Source organism: Megachile rotundata, chromosome 15 (assembly GCF_050947335.1).
Source record: "Megachile rotundata isolate GNS110a chromosome 15, iyMegRotu1, whole genome shotgun sequence".
In the NCBI taxonomy this organism is placed as follows: Eukaryota; Metazoa; Arthropoda; class Insecta; order Hymenoptera; family Megachilidae; genus Megachile; species Megachile rotundata.
This window is the reverse complement of record NC_134997.1, coordinates 12,486,453-12,501,388: the sequence shown is the minus strand read 5'-3', so window position 1 is coordinate 12,501,388 and position 14,936 is coordinate 12,486,453. Positions and strand designations below refer to the sequence as shown.

Below are 14,936 nucleotides of genomic sequence, written 5' to 3'. Positions count from 1 at the left end.
TTTAATATGTTATTCTAATTCAACATTGTGGTGAACCCTCTATTCACATTGCAACATTGTGACTCAACGTCGTAAGACTTCTTCTTGCAAGACAAAATACTTGCACTTAAAATTTGATAGTAAAGTTGCAAGTTTAATACGCTATTCTAATGCAACATTGTGGACAATCCGCTGTTGGCATTGCAACATTGTGACTCTACGTCATAACATTGTAACTCCATGTAATACTCTTGCTAGACAACATAGTTGCACTTAAAATTTGACAGTAAAGTTACAACTTTAATATATTATTCTAATGCAACATTGTGGTGAACCCTCTATAAACATTGCAACATTGTGACTCAACGTCGTAAGACTTCTTCTTGCAAGACAAAATACTTGCACTTAAAATTTGATAGTAAAATTGCAAGTTTAATACGTTATTCTAATGCAACATTGTGATGAACCCTCTATTAGCATTGCAACATTGTGACTCAACGTCGTAAGACTTCTTCTTGCAAGACAATATACTTGCACTTAAAATTTGATACTAAAGTTGCAAGTTTAATATGTAATTCGAATTTAACATCATAGTCAACACCGTGTTGACAATTGCAACATTGTGACACCACGTTGTAACAGTCCTAAGACTAATTCTTGCTACACAATATGGCTGCACCTCTTTAACAGCAAAGTCCCAACTATCCTACACGAACACAAAAATTGAAATCTGTCTATAGAACAAAATATCCAATATTAATATGACAAGGAACAAAAGGCTCCACCATTATCGGTGATATGCACTTATAAACGAAGAAAAGCTACAATACCACCGCAAAAAATCGATGCGGTACTCGTCAGACGGAAAATGGCAAACGAAGGGAGGGAAGTATGTCAGTTTTCGCGTCAGTCTGGTGCACGATCGGATCTGACAGGCTCGCGGTAATTAGCCGGCGGAAATACCGCTAGAAGCTTGCGGAGAATAATTGAAAAGACAACGATCGAAGAAAGAGAACTTTCCGGTGGTAGTATTTAGAAGCTTGGAACTTGTGTCGAGAGCAAATCGCGTTAAGAGAGTTCGCGACCTCGGGTCAGAGACGGAAGACTCGTCGCGAGGTCGACCGGTGTCTATTGCCGCGATCGATCGATCAGCGAGTTTTAACCGTTCATCGATTCGCCCGGTCGCGGCAAATCCCGGCAAGTTCGCGTAATACCCGCATTATGCAAATCGTGCAGCGACCGCCCTGTAATTACGCTTTTAACCCTTTTAACCGGTGCTTTTCGGAGATCGCGATTTCCTGGAAAGATCGAAGAGAGGAGAAGATCTAGCCGATAAATAACGCAGAGATTACGTTCAAACCCTGATAATCCGACTCGATGGATTAATTTCGATGCGTTTGCAAAGGTAATTAGTTTTAAAGGGGTAAATTTTTGCGAGGCAAGAAAATGTATTAACTTTTGCAGACACACGATTTTATATAAAATAAAACTCAGGTCACACTACTTTTTTTAAATATAAACAAATAGAAAATCATTTCAGTTTTGAGGGGCTGCATTCTTGCGAAGCAAGGACACGTTTTAACTTTTGGAGACACTATTTTAAATAAAATAAAAGCCAGGTCCCACTACTTTTTTTTAAAATATAAACAAATAGAAAATCATTTCAGTTATTTATCCACTTAAAGATTTATTCCCATAACAACGTTAGTTTTTCAAGATGAGTTACATACCAGCAAAAGGCTAACAATAAGTAAAAGGATGCACCAAAGAGTTAAACGATTATGGAGCGCTGATTTATGCGACAGCATCGACGTTCCAAAGACGGCGAACGACGGAAGCCATATTTCGGTGACCGACGCAGGAATTTCGCGATCGACCATCGATCACCGTGAACGTTAATATTTCAAGTACCGAGAGCATCCACTAATCATTGGTATCGAAAAGGAGACACATTTTGCATGTGGCTCTTGACGGATGTCCGGACGCCGGACGTCCGGATGTCACGTAAGAGGACTTTCTAGTCCCTGAGCGTCGTAACGCGTTAACACCGCAAGATATGTGACCGACGTGTACGATCGTTCAATTTGTATCGGTATTTAGTATCGTAGTCTCTACTTTTGCACTCCTCGAATTTAAAAGAAGCTGGAGAAGTTCTTGGAGAACTGAGTTCTTTGAGCAACAAATTCTCGTCGATAAATTCGTGAAGTTCAAACTCTAACTCCTTCGAGAACTCTAACTCGTTTGAAGATGAGAACTCTAACTCGTTCGAAGAACTCCAACCAACCGAAGAAAATCTCGATATCTTTGACAGCGTCATTTTTGATGGAACTTCCTCTAAGCACACGTCAGACGAAAAAGGGAGATTTGCTTACCGAAAGTCTCCGTTTAATCCGGCACGATGGAAACCTCCCACTCGAATAAAATCCCAAAGTAATAGCCTTCTTCCTACGAAGACGTCAAAATCGGTCTACGAATCTGCGTCGAAAAGCAATAGGGAATCCACGTCGGAGAAATATCAAAATGGCGGTGGGCCCGGTGAACCAGTTAAACCAGCTGAAATTCGAAAAGCTCTGTCAATGCGGGAAACAGAAGGTGTTGGATCAAAGGCTTCCGAGCATCCGAATGCGCGTTGTTCGTTTGGAGCTGTTGTTTGCGGAATGGAAAGGAGCTACTCGAAAGCGAGTAATTACTCGGTTGACGAACGCCAGAAACATGCTAATCCGTGCGCGATCGTCGTTGAATAGGCGGCTCAACGAGAGCGAAGAACGAGCCCGTTGTTATCGGGGAACGATTCAATTACGCACGTAATCGTGAATTGTTCGGATTGTAAATTTCATCTAGGACGGAAAAAAGGAACGCGTTTACGGAAAGAGTTTCGCTCGGGACGGCAGGAAAAATATCGGCGAAATTGAATTTAGAGGTACAAGAGAGCATCCTCTGAATAACGAGAAAAATTCGATTAGTCGGGAGCTAACTTTTAGGTTTATCTTGGCCCGCGGTGCTTTTCCGGTCACCGGAAATATGAGAAGTTAACAGTCCTCCGCGAGCACGTGTTCCGAGGCAAAAGAAAATTCCTAGGGCGCGTTCGATCACGCGTCATTTCCTATCACGCGACCAGCTTCGGAATTTAATTACGAACACGCGAGAACCTATGTGGAACTCCACACGTTCCTCTTTCTCCTTTCGAATCGCCATTGCTAATTTTCGCTGGAGATTGATCTCTTTAGCAGGCGTCGGCCTCGCTGCCGCGATGAGGAAGCGGTTGAAAAGGTTCGTTGAATATTAACGCGGACACCGCGGTCGCATCGATCTTATCTGGTCTAGCCCGGTCCATCGTGGACGCACGGATAAACTAGGAGCGTGTCACGCTTCGTGAAACGCGCTCCGAAAACTGCATCGATATTTCTCAGTTTACCGAGACACGCCCGCAGTTACAGATATGACGCTTTCTCGTCGCATGCTCTGCGTTCTTGGAGAATTTTGATCGATCAGGATGTGATCGAGATGCAAGGGCGTTCGGAGTTTGACAATTTTTGCGACTTTGACGATTTTGGCGAGTTTGACGATTTTTACGAATTTGACGATTTTTGGATAATCATGATAGGAAGTTGCATAGATGAGTTTGCATTTGTACGATGATTCGAAAGTCCTTTTTGCCCCGCCGAAATGAATTAATCAACGAAACTAAACGCGCAAAGCGAACCGTCCGTTCGGAAATTTGATTGATAGTATTCGATCGAAGCACTTTAGATAATTGGATACCAGTGAATCTCATTAGGCAAACAAGTAGCTGCTCGTGTGACAGCTTCATTCGATAAATTCTTACGGAGAAGACTTCTGCGTCGCAGATAGTTGGCATACTCGATTTTAAAATTGTGTATCGTAACGAAACGATCGTTCGAAGAGATTCTGTTCGCAGCAGCCGGTGAGCGATCGATACGTCTCACCGAGCTGCTCCGAGATTCGCTCACCGGTTTCCGTGACACGATAACGACGAAATCGGTCGATGGTCGCGTCGCTCGCAGGCTGATGTTAAATAGGAACGTATCGAGTTGCCGGCAAATCGAGCGTAAAACGCGTAAGCGAATACGTGGGCCCTGTACAAAGCGCGGATCACTGGAAATCTGGAGCGATACCGGTGAGAACCGTCTGTATATGCTTTCGGTTGCTTTACAATTTTGACACGTTCGATACGAGATAGCTATTTCTTTGTTTCGTGATTTTGGCCTGTAATGGTCTGACTGGCGTTACAAATTCAATTAACCTAAGGATCTTCAGCTGCGTCAGTCATTACTAGAGCTACAGAGCTACATATGTGAGATACAACAGACATACGTAATACAGAGCTACATATGTTAAGACAGATAAAGATTAAGTACATTTTATTACGTATATTTTAATGATCTGCAATTATACAAATCGGTACCAAACTTGATCTCTGTGACACAATTTAGATTTGTTAAATTTGAACTTGTAACATGTGCCATGGTCTAATATGTGTCATGGTCTAACATGTGTCATAGTCTAACATGTTACAAGTCAAGAAACTATTTAACCTTAAAAAGAAAACCTTCCAAGTATCCTCAACACGATACACAAATACGAAATTGAACAATTAACTGTCAGTCATAATCCGCGTTAAAGCACTGCCCACATCAATTCACGCCAGGGTAGCAAATTTGATAATGGAAATTCCGAGGTTCCTTGGTGGGCAGAGATCGCGCGACGTACGATTAAGCCGAGAGATCAAACGAGGAGACTACGGGAATTGGCGCGTAATTTGCAGAAAATTAGTTCCTTTGAGCGTGGCGACGGTAAACATCGGGGGTATCTCGCCCCTTGACCTACATTCTTACGTCACTGTCAAGTTCCTGGGCCGATTATAGCACCGTGGACGATCGGGTGTCGCGACGGTGGCTGCGTTCGAGAGGACGTTCGTGCGTTCTCGGTGCACCCAGTCATAGTAGCGTAGTTCGTGGAACTGCAGTTCCTTTATACCTTTACTTACTTGGTTTATATTTAGTTTCGGGAACGAGAGAAATCGCTATGCATTCGCTATATGGTTTGATATGGTTTGGTATATGGTTTGATACATGGCTTAGTATATGGTCTGATATATGGTTTGACACATGGTTTGATACATGGTCTGATAGATGGTTTGACACATGATTTAGTATATGGTCTGATACATGGTTTGACACATGGTTTGCTATATGGTCTGATACATGGTTTCATATATGGTTTTATACATGGTCTAATACATGGTCTAACACATGGTCTGATACATGGTTTGATACATGGTCTGATACATGGTTTCATACATGGTCTGACACATGGTCTGATACATGGTTTGATACATGGTTTTATGCATGGTCTAATACATGGTCTAACACGTGGTCTGATACATGGTTTCATACATGGTTTCATACATGGTCTAAGACATGGTCTGATACATGGTTTCATACATGATTTGATACATGGTCTGACACATGGTCTGATACATGTTTTGATACATGGTTTCATACATGATCTAATACATGACCTGACACATGGTCTGATGAATAAGAGATTTGACGAAGATTTCATAGTAAACCTTGCAATACAATTGATACTACAATCTCCCAATTCACAATTGATCACAAAAATTGTAACATAGTATGCTAGAAAACCTACTTGACCTACTACCTACCCAAAGATCTCCGTTCTCAATCATTTACGAATTGCGTCTACACGAATCGGTACGATTCCCTATTCTTCACCCGGCATAGACTACGTAGGGCTTTTACTATATCGATCGGTTAGAAATAGCCCGAGAGCGGGTCAACGCGCAAGTTTTCGCGTTAACAGTTATCGATCGTTCAACTTTCCCGAGCAGATATCGCGGATTGTTAATCTCGGTGTCTCGAAAGGATCTTACGGAGAGAAGGTAAGAGCGGAAAGACGAGAAGGCGAGAAACGGGCAGGCATGCGAGCAAGAGACCGGCCGAGCGCACAGTTTGTCCGGCTACGAAGAGAGCAAAACCAGCGTGGCGCGGAATGCACAATAAGCGTTGGGTTACGATAAACTGCCCAGAAACAATGGAGCTTGCCGGAGCAACGTGCTCCGAACTGTACAGCCTATCGAGTTACCACACTGACGCTAGGGAGAAGGTTGCAGATCGAGAACAAAATCCCATGGTTAGCCAACTAAATTTCGGACGAATCAAATCGCAGCTGCTTCGATACGCGTGTAACAATAGGAAGCTACTAATCTACGCTGCGCATGCGGATGATTAGTCGATAAATTTCGCTTACATGTTCTCACAATTTTTGCGCTCGTCTTTTCATATCATAAAGCTACATACTCTATACACTATTTTGATGAGTCTGACTCGTGACGCACTCATACTTTTTACAATTTTACTCGAATTTTGAATACATTTCTATTTGGAGTTCAAGTCAAACAATAATTTATATAATCAACGACTGCATGATATAAAAAAACTGACATAACATTTCAAGTGTCTGTGACGGTTTTAATATTACAGCTGCTATTAGTTAGTTCTGACTGACTCGACAAAAAAATCATACTGCAAGGGGCTAAGCCATCGTACGCTGTGCATGCAGCTGATTAGTTAACAAATTTCGCTTACAAATATATTCTGACAATTTTAAGCTTGCACTCGTCTTTTGATATAAAGGTACATGCTAAGCTATCATACATAAAGCTACATACTAAGCTATCATACATAAAGCTACATACTAAGCTAACATACATAAAGCTACATACTGAGCTGACATACATAAAGCTACATACTAAGCTATCATACATAAAGCTACATGTTAAGCCATCATACATGAAGCTACATATTAAGCTATCATACATAAAGCCACATACTAAGCTACATACTGGACTATCATACATAAAGCTACATACTCAGCCATTATACATAAAGATACATACTAAACCATCATATATAAAGCTACATACTAAGCTATCATACATAAAGCTACATACTAAGCTATCATACATAAAGCCACATACTAAGCTATCATACATAAAGCTACATACTGAGCTATCATACATAAAGGTACATACTAAGCTATCATACATAAAGCTACATACTAAGCTATCATACATAAAGCTACATAGTGGGCTATCATACATAAAGGTACATACTAAGTCATCATACATAAAGCTACATACTAAGCCATCATACATAAAGCTACATACTAAGCTGACATACATAAAGCTACATACTGAGCTATCATACATAAAGGTACATACTAAGCTATCATACATAAAGCTACATACTAAGCTATCATACATAAAGCTACATACTCAGCCATCATACATAGAGCTACATACTAAGCCATCATACAATAAATTTCGTCTACAAACATGTTCTGACAATTTTAATCTCGCACTCCTCCTTCGATATCACACTAGCGTTTAACTCATAAAAATCATTGAAAATAAAATCGAGAAGCACCGAACATAAAGGTGCTGTAGAAAAGGAAGCGCGGTTCCGCGGTAGGCAGGTGTTCGGTCGATTTCGTCGTATCGTGAAAGGCGAAGCTATGGAGTCAGATTTTCGGTAGCGACCGATTAACTGGAGGAGCAGTAACGAAAGAACAGGGCGAAGAAATAAGAATAAGGTTTAATTTTGTCCGGGAGCACGCGTCGAGGGGACAGAAACGATAACGAAGCACGGAAGCGCGGCAAGAAATCCGAACGAAGCAGAGCCCGAAGAAAGAAGAGTGGAAAGGATCGCATACCTGCAGAGCAGGTGTTCCGTCGAAGACCGGCTTTTCGTCCCTTCCTTCGCGTCCACGTCTCGGTTCGCGCGTTCGAACATATACGGTCGCCTCGAGGTTACCGATAGAAAATCGGGTGCTGCGGGCGTGGGAGTCGAGGCTGGAGTTTGGCGCTATGCCCGCTATGACCGCGTTTTAATCTGCGAATGCGGCGAATTACTGACAGAGTAAAAACGCAACAAGTAATCGGAATTATTCAGTGGAACGATTGAAGATCGCAGTATTTACGAAGGGCCCGTTCTTCGAGAAAGTCTGGCCTTCCTGGGAATTGCTCGATCGCGAGTCGAGAGCGATAAATTTATCCGAGATAGGGTCCCCTTCCTCTCTTTCCGGCTCGGTTCAACGGGGGTGTACGAAAAGACAAAAATAACCCCGGTTCTCCACCCCAACGGAAGAATTCGTTAGCGTTTAACGACGAGTCTTACCTTCTGTCTGGACAATATTCGCGATTATCCGTTCGCGTTGATAGAAAAGAAAATTTATGACGGGAGTAAGAGTGAAATACGAGTTGGCTCGTGCTCAAACTGCGTTCCCGTGCGAAATTGCGCGGAAAAATGAACGAAGAGCAAGAAACAGATAAGGATTAAGTCGTAACACGCGTCAACGAAGCTTCCTACTTTGATTTCGCGTCACGCACGAGGTCGTCTACAGCCAGCTTTCGATAATTTGCTCGTTAAATACGTTAATCGTCCACGCGCGACTTTCGTATGACACAGATACGCCTCGGGTAACGGATATCGAAACGGGAGGAAGTACGAAACTCCGATTCGTAATTATCCTCAAACGAGATTACAAAGCCGCGAGTCGTACAACGTCGATTTTGCCGCGTTCGATTTCGAGGGAATCGATGGAGAGGCGCTAATGTAGGTGCGACGGAACCTCCTAACTAGATTAATTATCGATAACGAGTTTCCATCGAAGAATGATCTTCAACGTCGCACCGATATCGTTAACGCTCCCTTCCGATGTGGGTAATTTATGCAAACCGTCAACGATCACGGAGTCGAAAGAAAGGAAACGAAAGAGAGTGACTTTCTTCCGAGAGTCTTCGACAGGACAAATAAACGTTTTCCTGTATCTCCGGATAAAGGGACCTCTTCCGAAGCGTGCCGGAAACCGTCCGTCGACCGAGACAAAGTTATCATTGTTTCCGCCTATTATGAACGCGATCGAGAATCGTGGACGCGTCGAGGCATCGGTGTCACCGGTAACGTACGTGGCACGTGCCAGTTGCAATTATTACGCAACGCGCTAACGATGAATGAACGACCGAGAACTTTACGGTAGGTTGACTTTCACGAGAGCGAACGATAATTATCAACGTTCGATGCGCGCGTAGCGTCGTTCGTTAACGTCCAAAGCGAACCGGTTGAACGTACGATTCGAGGGGAATCGATCGCGAGCAAAGGTCAGTCGGAAGAACGCAGGAGTTCCGTAAAGGTCCGGGAGTGCAACCGGTTACCCAGAAAAATCCGTCGGAAAGAGCGCGAAGCGATTGGCGCGCAAAACAGACTTTTGGTTTTCGTAATCGACTAATCAGTTTATAGGAAGAGAACTTACAACGTAGCTTAATCTAATTCAGACAGCGCATGCAACGGAGCTCACGCTGTGTACGCGCTTCCTATCGCACGGCATCGAATCTAAATTGAGACGAGGAAGGACAACTAATTAGGTGTCGAGCACGTTTTATATCATCTCGATCGTAGAAAGCTCGGGATATGCGCATTCCTGGTGCATCGACTCGCTTCGGATACGCGACGACTCGGGCCGATAGATACGCCGACGCTCCGACTGTCGTTTCCTCTCCCGACCTCGAATCCTCCTCGAATTCTCGGTCTGTCCGTGGTCGTTGTTTCCGCCTCCGCGAGCCAATCTAATCTCGAGCTATCGATCTTAATTACGCCCCGAGAGCCCCTTAAACGGTGTTTCGTTTCGTTCGTGACGAAAGATGCTTATCTCGATGGAATTTTTTTATTCTTTGGCGGTCGCCGATCTCGAGGTACGCGAATCGATCCGTTACGCTCTCGATGTAAGTACGCGGCTTTTTAAGCGCGCATCGACACGCCTATTTCGTGGGCATCGATCGCCGATCCGACTCGCGCGTGATCCGATTCGGATCGAAACGACGAGAAACCGGAGTCATCGAGGTAACGCGCGCAAGAAAACTTGCGCAAAACGCACCGTTCGCATTCGATACTTTTAACGATGCTTTTATACTTTTCATCCGTCTGTACCCTCACGATCGATAAACGAAACACGATAAAACGTGCACTGACCTTTCTGCTCCGACTGCGAATTCACCAGCAAACGTGGATGCCTGGGTCAGAGTTAAATTCATGGAATCACTGGAAACTGACACTCGCGGTTGCCCGTCAGCGATCCTTACATTCTTGTCCCCGGATTCGATTCGATTCGGTGCGGTCAAAAAATACACCCAACAGAAGACAACGCGGATGCTTCCATAGCTCGAATTCTCTCACGCTCGTACGTTCGCACCAGCACCGATGTCCGAACGCGACGCGGCTCCGGTTCTATGTCCTTGACACGCGTCGTCCTGACCTATCATGTCCGATTCGGCGAACGAGCAGCGGCTCGGTTTTGCTCGATCGTTCGATCTTTCGGTACCGTGCGTGTCCGTCGGCACCGGTTCGGATCGCGGTTACCCGGAAGTCCTAGCGAACACTCGCGTGTTACCGATCGAAATTCACGTGACAGTCGTCCTTTCTCCGGCGGAGCGAAAGCACTGGCGGCTCGGACGAGATCGAAATCGAAACGAAAGACGGGAGACGAGAACCGAGAACGGGAGTGACTCGCGAGCGTGTTGCGAACAGAAAGGACCGAAGCGGAGGTCGAACGAAAAGACCAAAGGATACGACGCGGTAAACGTCCACGCTCGATCTGAGCAGCCCGGCGCGGCGGCTCGAATCTAGCGCGCATCTGCGCCGCGCACTCGCGCCTCCGATTGGCTCGGTGAGCCTCTTTGCTCCCCTCGGTGCCCCGTTCGCCCGCCGCTCGCTGCTCGCTGCTCGCTGCTCGATTGCGCTACAGGGGTTCTCCGAAGCGACTCGGAAACCTCCGCCACCGCCGCACCGCTTCTGTCGCTCTTTTATCGACCTTCTTTTCTTTCTTTACTTTTTTATTTCGCGGATAACAAGCGGATCTACGTGTAATCGAATTGCTTAGAATCCCGACGATCTCGGCCTCTAAGCTGTTTTCGATTTATTACTTCCTACCCGTCTCTCGCTTTCTCTCTCGGTGCCAAACGGCTAACGGCATCCCTATCGGTATCTTAATTACCGCGCAATCGAGATTACGAGACCACGCAGACGATCGAGAGGACTCGTTTCCCGTCGATCGTCCGCGTAATCGTACAGTCACTCGAGATGTATACATTTCCAAATCTCGCGATTAACGATCGCCACGATTGCCGCAACCGCTATCGCGTAACCTTTCACGGTTCGCACCGGTACAATATCCTTCCGAACCAAGGAACTTATGAAAAGTGAACGTATCGTGCAGCTGTTCTGACGAGTTACGAAACCAGTGACCCACGCTGAAAAACACGAGTATCGATTTTACGAGACTCACGGGACTCGATGCATCCTGCGATCCCGTCAAAGCCTCGATCGATTCGACCTCGTTCAGCCCGTATCGGGACGATCGTTAAACGTTAACCCCCGTATACATTATAATGCACATTTATTTCGCTCGGTATAATAAAACTTGCGCAACATCGGTGTCGAAATTCAGCGCCGTTAAGCAGTTCGAGGTAATTACGAAAAATAGTCGGAAGGGTTAAAGCTTTGTACAACGTACGTTAGGAAACTGCTTGTACAGCAAAAGCTTTCGCAAACCGCAAGCTCGGTACGTTAGGTTGTTTGCGTTTATCGAGCGGTAGGTGCATCCATAGTGGAACGACGCAGAGTCGAATTTAACGAATCCAAATAATTTCGATTATATCGTTCGATGGAAAAATGTTTCTCGGCGTCGTTTCACTGACTCACCCATCCTCTCTCCGTCGCGCCCCAACCGAAGGTTTTCTCGATCTCGGTTCGCCTCCCTACCGCCCCCATTTATCCTCGCCGCTCTTCGTTTCTCTCGCATTTCCCCTATTTCCCGGCCTTTTCGCCGTTTCCCGATTTCTCTACGCCCCTGCCGCGTCTCTCTTCCTCTTCCGTGCGGCCGTCTTTCTTGATCCTTCCGGTGTTCCGAGCCCTCTTATTCCTTTCTCACCCGGCCTATCTTCCTGTTCCCTCGCTTCCGGTTCCTTTCGTTTTTTCCCACTGTTTTCCTCCCGTTTCTCTCCATTCTCCAGTTTTTTTTCCAGCTGAAACAGAAAGCGAGTTAGTTCCTCGTCGACGAGTTGATTCGAGAGGGACGTAAATGCTCGACGAACAACTACTCAGCCGGCCGCGAAGCATCGTTAAACTTTTCCAATTTACGAGCTTCGAGCTATCGGGAAACGAATACGCGGTGTTTTTGGTCGAACGCGCGCGAAAACGCGTGCCACGTGTGCGCGAATAAACCCGGATATTTCGCACGTTCATATAGAAACAACCTCGCGAGTAAGTCCAATTGTTCGCGGTCGTCGTTTTAAGCTATCATTGAGAACGGCGACCCGGTTCGCGCCAAATGCGTCGACCTCGAACGTTTCACCGAGATTACTCTCGGTCGTTGTTCACCGCGATCTGACGCGAATAGTTACGGATGGCGGGACTAAAGTGCCGCCGCCACTTGTCGCGAAATCGTAAAAGAATCGTTCGGTGTACAATGACCGGGCAAACGGTGGAATAGCGGTGCTTTCGTTTTCGTCTCTTATCTACAAATATCACCGACGGGATAAATTCATCGACATGACCTCGAGGTTGATGACACTTTAATTCCAATAACCGGAAAATTACTTGAAACGGTAAATTGCGAATTAGCAAAATATCAGGATCAACCCCGAAAACGTTAACCCTGTCGACAGCCGGGAAATTCGCTTCGTCACCCCGTTTTCCTGTTATCGGTAGTCCGTAATGTCCGGAACGAATTTTCCCCGGCAGAAAACCACCCCCGTTTCAAACTCGCGTTTCACCTCGTATATTTTTCTAAAGATTAATCCTTGGAAACATCAGCGATCGGAAAAATTTAATATGAAAGCACATTTTTCGCTCCCACGAAATTAGATTCACGAGGTGAAGGCTTTAGAGTTGAAACTTCAAAAGCGAAACTAACTCGTTAAAAGTGATTCGATAAAGTTACCGAGCTCGTTATAAGTATACGTTGTTCGTTACCCGGTCAAGTATTATCCGTATGTAGTCCAATACCCTCCTTACGCGCAAACAATTGCACTTTCCTACATGAATTATTTGACTGTAAGAAACATAAAATCGAGTGAAATACGTGTAACGTTGAAACCATTGCAATACAATATTTCATGAGACTCGATAATTCCGCGATCACGATCGAATGTTTCTTTGAACAGGAAGCGATTGTGCGGCGTACGAAGGTCAGCCGGAGAAGTGGTTGCAAGATCGGTAACCTTTAACCTCTCTCGGATTTCTCTCCGTCTGATCCTCGCCTTACATCATCTCTCACTCGTCTCTTTCGCATTACAAATTGCACTGGTATTAACCCCTTGCACTATTTTGACGAGTCGGACTCGTGACGCTCTCGACTGTGATCAATTTTACTTAAATTTGTACGCTTCGATTTGAAGTTCAAGTTCAATTATAATTTGCATAGTCAACGATTGCATAATAATATACTCACAGTCACCATTATATTTAATACAATAATTTTAAATGAGCATTTTTTAACTGATTCTATAACATGACACGTGTGATGTATAAACATAGTGAAACAGTAGTGGAAATTATTAATAAAGAAAGTTAGCATAGCTTCTTAACCTTTTTTACAATTTGTCATTCAAAACTATTTATAGTTATATTATTAAAAAAATGTGAGCATTTTATATTATTGCATCTTATGATGAGCATCCTTGACTGTACAAATTATGGACCTAAACTTGAGTATTAATATTGTAGCAGTAATTATTCAGTTCTGACTGACGCACTTGACAAATAAGCCATAGTGCAAGGGGTTAATCTTGAACTCTAGGTATCTTAAGACTCGAGAGTCTTTCCTCGAGGTACAATACAGTTTCGAAGATCGATCTTTGTTCCCGAATTTCCTCCCAGTCTTTGTCTCTCTCGGAAGAAGAAAGAGGGTGAAATGGCCGAGAAAGCACGAGAGAAAGACGTCCAGGAAAAGGACGCCGACTAGGCAGCTGACCGTGATTGCCGAAGTAGTCGATTTAAAAGGCTGCTGGCTACGTGTTGCACGTTTCGGTAAAGGGCAACCGGTACTCGAAGAACTAGTCCCGGCAGATGGCACGCGCTCAGTCCCTTCGGGACCCTCCGTAGGCCCCTCTCAAGGATCTAGCGTTCCTTTCTGGGAAGGTCGTGGGCTCTCGATCTGTGAAAAAGTTGATTCATTTGTTATATTGAATCTCATGTTCGCTGCAATGGTTCACGGATTAACGAAACGTGATCGGAAAGGCTATGCACCGCGATCCGCAACGTGCTCGTTCGCCCGTGTACGCTGTTTCGAAACGCCTGCGAAACTTGCTCAGCCAATTTGATGCTGCTATGAAAATCTTTCTCTACTCGAAGAACGAATTCTGCCTCGAGATTTTCGATAAAGGATAAACGGATCGAATTCGCTCTCCTCGCGTCGCTCCGGAGAGCAGGTGCGCCATGCATCACGGAAAACCAGTCTTTGTCTTATTGATCCTGCTTCTGCCCTTTGGACCGCCACCAATCCCACCTGCCGATCACGTGGCTTGGACCGCTTGGCCATGCACGATTTACCTTTCGATACAATGCGTTCTCGAGCGTTTTCTACGCTTTTTTACCGAGACGGTCTCCTGCAAATATCGCAGCAAATAGAATCTAAGAATATTTGAAATCGCCGATGGTATTGCGTGATCGACGCATAGGCGTTCTGTGGCAATTTGTAATCCAATATGATCAATCGAGCGAACGAAGCCGCATCCCTGTCGAAGCTTTTTGCAAGGTGTCCGATTGACGACCACCTGTCGGTGCCGATGACAATTTGCCGCCCATTGCAGGCCGTGGCAATCGGTGAAATGCCAGGAATGCCACGTTGAATCCGTG

At 44.9% G+C, this 14,936-nt stretch overlaps 1 protein-coding gene across 6 annotated transcripts in view; it reads right to left on the bottom strand.

Annotated features, from left to right (window-relative positions):
• tinc (transmembrane protein tincar) overlaps window positions 1-14,241 on the bottom strand; it is a 35,089-nt gene extending 20,848 nt beyond the window's left edge. Inside the window, exons 1-2 of one of the 6 annotated variants that reach the window (XM_076540269.1) lie at window positions 14,053-14,241; window positions 10,053-12,103 (exon numbers count right to left, since the gene is read on the bottom strand). The gene's annotated coding sequence lies outside the window, so the exon portion shown is untranslated. The other 5 variants (XM_076540270.1, XM_076540268.1, XM_076540272.1 and 2 more) reach the window with 5 other exon arrangements.
• Between the last annotated feature and the right edge of the window lie 695 nt (window positions 14,242-14,936).